This window comes from Falco biarmicus, chromosome 9, assembly GCF_023638135.1.
Source record: "Falco biarmicus isolate bFalBia1 chromosome 9, bFalBia1.pri, whole genome shotgun sequence".
NCBI classification, from domain to species: domain Eukaryota; kingdom Metazoa; phylum Chordata; class Aves; order Falconiformes; family Falconidae; genus Falco; species Falco biarmicus.
Genome location: NC_079296.1, coordinates 18,211,174 through 18,217,150, shown reverse-complemented (window position 1 = coordinate 18,217,150; position 5,977 = coordinate 18,211,174).

Sequence of the window (5,977 nt, the reverse complement as noted above, 5' to 3'; positions counted from 1 at the left end):
GCCCCGCCGCCGAGCACGGGCCGCCCCCCGCCGCGCCCCGCCCGCCGCCCGTGAGGGGAAGCGGCGCCCGCCCCCCGCGAGGCCGCCCGGCCGGGGCGCGCTGGGGGACGGGGTGGCCGCCGGGCTCAGCGACCCGCGCACGGAGACGGGGCGCGCAGGGCCAGGCCCGCCGCCTCCGCGCTCCTCCCCGCGCCGCAGCCCGGGCTGAGGGGAGCAGCATGTCCACGGCACCGGCAAACTTGGCGACGGCGGGTCCCGCCGCGCTGCCCTTTTCCCAGCCCAAGGCCCTCCGCGGCCGGGCCTAAGGGGCTCCACTCCGTCATCGCCACTGCCACCTCCCTTCCCTACGCCCCCCCGGGCACCGATACTCAGGTCACCCACGTCCCTCTCCATCCCGGCTCCTCACCCCCCCCGGACCCCAGGCAGCTCTCTACCCCCAGCACTCGGCCACCAGCCACACTCGGGCTCCGCCGAGCAGGTGCACGAAGCAAAAATAGTCTCAAAAACACTCCCCCACGACAGTCACCTTCAGGAACTGGTATACTTTCTTACCAAAAGGGCCAAGTTCCCTGTGCTGGAGTGACTCCTTTGCTCTTCCCCAGCCACAGAAAATTACTTCTCAACCAGAAAAGCTAACTTGAACACAGGTATTTGCACCTTCAGAAATAACTTTTTACTAGAATACCTAAAAAAAATATGCAGCACTGTAGCCAGCATGAGAAAACTGTGTAATTCTGAAAAAATCGTTAAGCCGTCCACAGACAATTATCTCAGGAAACACAGAACAGCAGCAGTGGGAAGCAACGAGTGCTTAAATCCCACAGGAAATAGCACCAACACCTAAGATGTCCCCAAAAGCACTGCTAGCAGACAAGCGAGCACTGGTTTTATTCCCACCGAAGGCAAATGCCATCCTGCACACACAGCGACACGTTTACAGCTAGCTCTGTTCGCTGAGGGAACATGGATGGGCTCCCCGTCTCGCAGAAATGTATGGATGTTTTTCACTGATGTGCATGAGGCCAAGATCTTGTTCCTGGGAATTGGTGACACCAGAACACTGAACACAAGAATAAACTGCATCTGCATTTCCAAAATAAACAGCAGCACAATACCTTCCAGCTGAAGTGATCTGGCCTGCGCACCACTGGACTTCTGCCTTCAGTACCAGGGCCAAAAGCTGTGTTCACTGGTAGAGATTTCTTGGCCCTTTGTGTGGATAAAAAAAAAAAAAAAAAAAACACACCAAAAACAGGGGAGGAAGGAGGAAGAAAAGTTTGCTGTGCTGCTGGGGGAACTGCTCAACAGCTGCACGTGGCATTTCCAAGCAGATGTGCGCTCTGGGACCCTGTCAGGGTCGCTGACCACGACGCCTGTTCTGTGTGTTCTGCTCTCCTGTTTAAGACTCAGCGCTTCGTTAGGACATAATGACATGAGGCAATCTTCCTTCCAGGTGAATCCAATGGAGATATTCAGGCATGGTTCACTTGCTGGGGCTTTTTTCGTCTTTTTCCACCAATAAGCTGCAATACCTGTATATAGCCACATGCAACTTTAATTACAACTTTATTCATACTGTTCCAGCGTCCACATGCTGCATCTATACATTAAGTTGGTTTTTTGACCTTGCATCACAACTCTTACCGACGTTTCCTTGATTTCACAGGGTAAAGCTTAAAAATTAAGCTGAAGTAACCCACAAATTCATTTGTTAACATTTGGCTGTTAAACACAAGTTCCCCAGACAGCAGCCATGCCAGGCAATATGAACAGATGCACTCTGTGTACCTACCAAGTCATTGTACTTACATCTAAAGAACTGTGTACCATTGAGACTGAAATGTACTGAAATTTAGAGATACATTTAGTTAATGAAATCACACCATCTGACTATTTTATGTTCAGCTTTTATACCCATTTTCAAGACTACTCAATAATGGTCAAATAGTAAAGTACACAAAACTGAAACATAAAAGCTTTTATGAGACTTGTGTCTCCTGCTCCATTCTGTACACACCTGACTCGTTAGCATACTGTGTAGCAGCAAACCTGGGACAGTTTGCAATCCTAAATGAGGGCAAGTTTTAACAATTTGGAGAAATTTCAGCAAATTTCCCACTGAATGTGCAAGACATCCAAAAAGGCAGAAACACTTGCTTAATCTGTGATTTCAGGCAAAGATATTTTATTTTAAAATTGTACTTGTATTGTGAAGAGGAACTGGTGGACTTAAGTGTAAATAGCTGGTTTGGAAAAGAAATGGAACCAGTCATGCTTAGCTGTTGCCACTGCAAAAATCTGTTCTGGAACATAACAAACTATGAATAACACCACAAAAAATTTGTAAAACGCAAGGCTCAACACCAAATTGCAGTTGAAAGACTCAAAGCTGATCAGCAGACTATGAGAAACCTGACTCATGACTTAAAGCCCTGATTTAAATTTACACCAACACAATGCAGCGACTGATTTCAGTAGAGGTGGTAGTCAAATCTGAAATGTTAACAATAAGGAGAAGCCTTTCAAAGTAGGAAACTCCCATCCGCTATACAAAAGACCCTTTAGAATCTAGTTTTAGACTTGAAAAGTTTATTTTCCAGCTATTCTGCACATTTTTCTAACACCCTCCAAGAACACAGCCTTGCATAGGTGTTACTATATACATTAAGAGGCCAGACTCACAGACCTTGGTTTACACTCTACTGCAATCACCTGTTCTGGAGATGATGCTCACACCAGTAAAGTGTTTTCTGCTGCCAAGTTTCCTTCAGTTACCCAGGAACAGCTCTCCTACCAAGCTGCAGCAGTAGGAGCTGCTGATTCAGCATGTTCTCCAGCTGCCATCAGATTCATGTCCCACCTGGAATCATCCTCTGGCTCACTCAACTTAGTACAAGACTTACACCACCACTGTCCCCAGCCAGGGCATGTAGTAGAACAGACAGTATGAAAGACCAGAGCTCACATGAGAAATCTGAGTAGTGTGATTCAAAAGCCCATACGCTGGGATTTCTACTGGAGGTTTCTTGCTTGTACCACTGAACCCAAAGCATCCTTGCAAAAAATTTTTTCTTCCCTTCTAACAATCATGGCTCATAACTGGCAATGAGATTTTAAGAGCTGCAAAGACAGAAGACAAAACGTTTGTTTCTCAAAAATCTCTACAGCAAATTAGCATGGTTTTGACTGTATTCATATCTAAGAAAGTGTTTTCACCTGAACCCAAGGACTCTAACCACTTCATCCTTACTTCTGTAAGAGTCAGAAAGAAAACCCCAAACAGTACTATAGTTTTACAGTAATTTTATAAATTTCAAAGGACTGTTTGAATATGGGTAACAGTTCAGCATTTTGCCCAAATATTTTTTCACATGAATTTACACAGAAGTGATGTGTTACTATACATTCTATACCTGGGCAAACCTAGCCTCATATAACGTGACAGTACAGGCAACAGCAGAAAGTAAGACTAGATGCCACACTGCAAACCATATGCTGGCCAGAAATCACAAAGCATTTTAATCTGTAAGAATACATGCATAAAAATCACAGACCGTTCAGAGTATCATAGGTTCATAAAACCAGGTTTCAAACGTCATGAACATTCATCTTAAGTGCTAATGATGGGTCAGCAAACATGGCTTTAAAGTGTTTCCTTCCAAATCAGCCAGTATTGAAATGTAGAGTATCATGAATGTAGACACAGAGGGACTCAATTTTGGGTTTGGGTTGGTTTTTGTTTTGAGGGTTTTTGTTTGTTTTTTGGTTTGTTTTTTTTTAATGCAAGTATTTCAGCCTCTGTTTTCACAGTTTAAACAAAGAAATCAGTGACAGGCTCACTGCTAGAATACATTAGCGTGGTTAACCCTGCTCCTTTTGGAGAAAGCAATGCGATTTGATGTTATTAAGCTCTGGGCTGGTTTGGCTTGCTGATTTTGTTCTTCAGTTCAAAGCCGAAAGTTACTTTTTAGTTATATTAACCTTAAACCAGCAAGCCATTTTTAGTTTCAAATCAATTCTTTTAAGTCTTAGCTAAATGCATTTACTAGCTGAAAATTCACAAATACCAGAGTGAAACAGCAGATAATAAAACATGTTTTAATCTTTTAATGAGATACACACAGGGAAAAGATAAACATATCCTTCCTGTAAGGTACAGAGCATAAAACAGCTTTGAAGAGAATTCTCACGGAAAACTATTTTATTTCAGGCTTGCCTAAATAAATCAGGGGAATTTGTCCAGCACCCTTCACACAGAACTCGAAAGAAAGCTCTGACTCACTCCTTTGTAATACTTTCTAGTACAAGGAGGTTCACAGGGTCAACTTTTATCCCTGATCTTGTGGAACATTCCTCAATACCTCCAACTCCAGCAGCTGCATGCATGCCAACACACAGGCTGCAAAACTCCAGCAGCGACATTTAAACATGCAGAAACTGAACTACAGGCTAAGTAATTCCAGTAGTGCTCCTACCTCATGTCAGTGATACCTAGACCTCTCCATAAATTGCACTGAGAAAAAAAAACAAGACCAAGTATTTCACAGCTTGCAATTTAAGTGGGTAATTTTTTTTAAAAAGCGAAGTTTTATGTTCTTCTTTGCATCTGACAGGGAAAAAGTAAAACTGTTTTATTATGTTAGTATTTAAGTTTGATGAAACTTGAGAAGATTAGCAGTAAGGTTTTTTTCAACTTTGTTCTATAAAGAAGAATTACAGTGCATTTTATTTCCTTTTATATTGCCTTTAGATTAAAAAAAAAAGGGCAAATGTCTTTTTTTTTTTTTATGCACCAGGATACCTTCAGAATTTAAAAACAGCTTTCAGAAAACAAAGTAGCCCCACAAATTAAAACTTGAGATGAAGAGCTATGGTTTTCAATAACAAATTTTAAAGCAATAAAAAAACCTGACTTGGTAAAACAATATGCATATGTTCAACCAGAAATAAATGAAGAAATCGTCATCAAAACCTTAAAAGCATTCTAAGCCCCTGTGGACTATATGTATTCAGGATTGATCAGGGGGGTGGGGCGCAGTAAAGAAATCTCAGTTTTTGTGAATTATGTCCAATCTGGTATGAACCTGAAGATACAAAAAAAAAAAAGAGAGGTACTTAACATGCTTTCAACATCCACCTGTAAATATTAAAACATGCATAGAGTACAGAAATCAAAGATTTTTCCAATACAGGGAAATATTAAAAATTATACCTGAGGTCAGTGTGTGTTTCTGCTAAGAACCCGATGCAAATGCAACAGATTGGCTTCTTGTGCATGAAAAGCAAGTACAACTCTGTTGACTAGAAACATACATAAAGTGAGAAACACAGCAAAATAGAGCATGAAAAATGAGATATACAGGCTTGACAATAACCAAACTACAGCCCACAATTTAAGTATGTATACGTATTTTCTACAATTAAAATAGTGACGAAGGAATGCCTGTTTCTACAGCCTCAGTAAACTAAGATTTGGACATACCTGGGTACTTCTAATGAGACTGCCTCTTGCCTTCCTTTTATTTAGACAGACAGAAAAAACTTTGGCAATACCTTCCAGTAAGATTTTGCTGTAGAAGCATTTTAACAAAACGTCAGCTTTCTAACCTATGCAGCTTGTCAGACACTTGTTGCAAGATGCTGTGACCTTGTAAAACGTACTTAAATCTTATCACATACCTTGCCAAATTTCCACGTATACATCTCGGAAGACAGGTTCTGTATTGTTTCTTAGAAGGCCATAAAGCAAAAAGATGCTGGAAGGAATGCTCTCAGAAGACAACGTGAACACAGCACCTTGTACACCGGGCTTAAATCTTCTTCGAAATGCAACATATATTCAGCAATACATACTGGTCCTCCAAACTCAGGTATTGACCATTTCAAAATGTATTGGCAATACATTATGAACAGCTGTTACACTTCTAGAACAAGATCTTGTTATGTGCACACTGCAAGTCTATAGTAAAATGCTCAC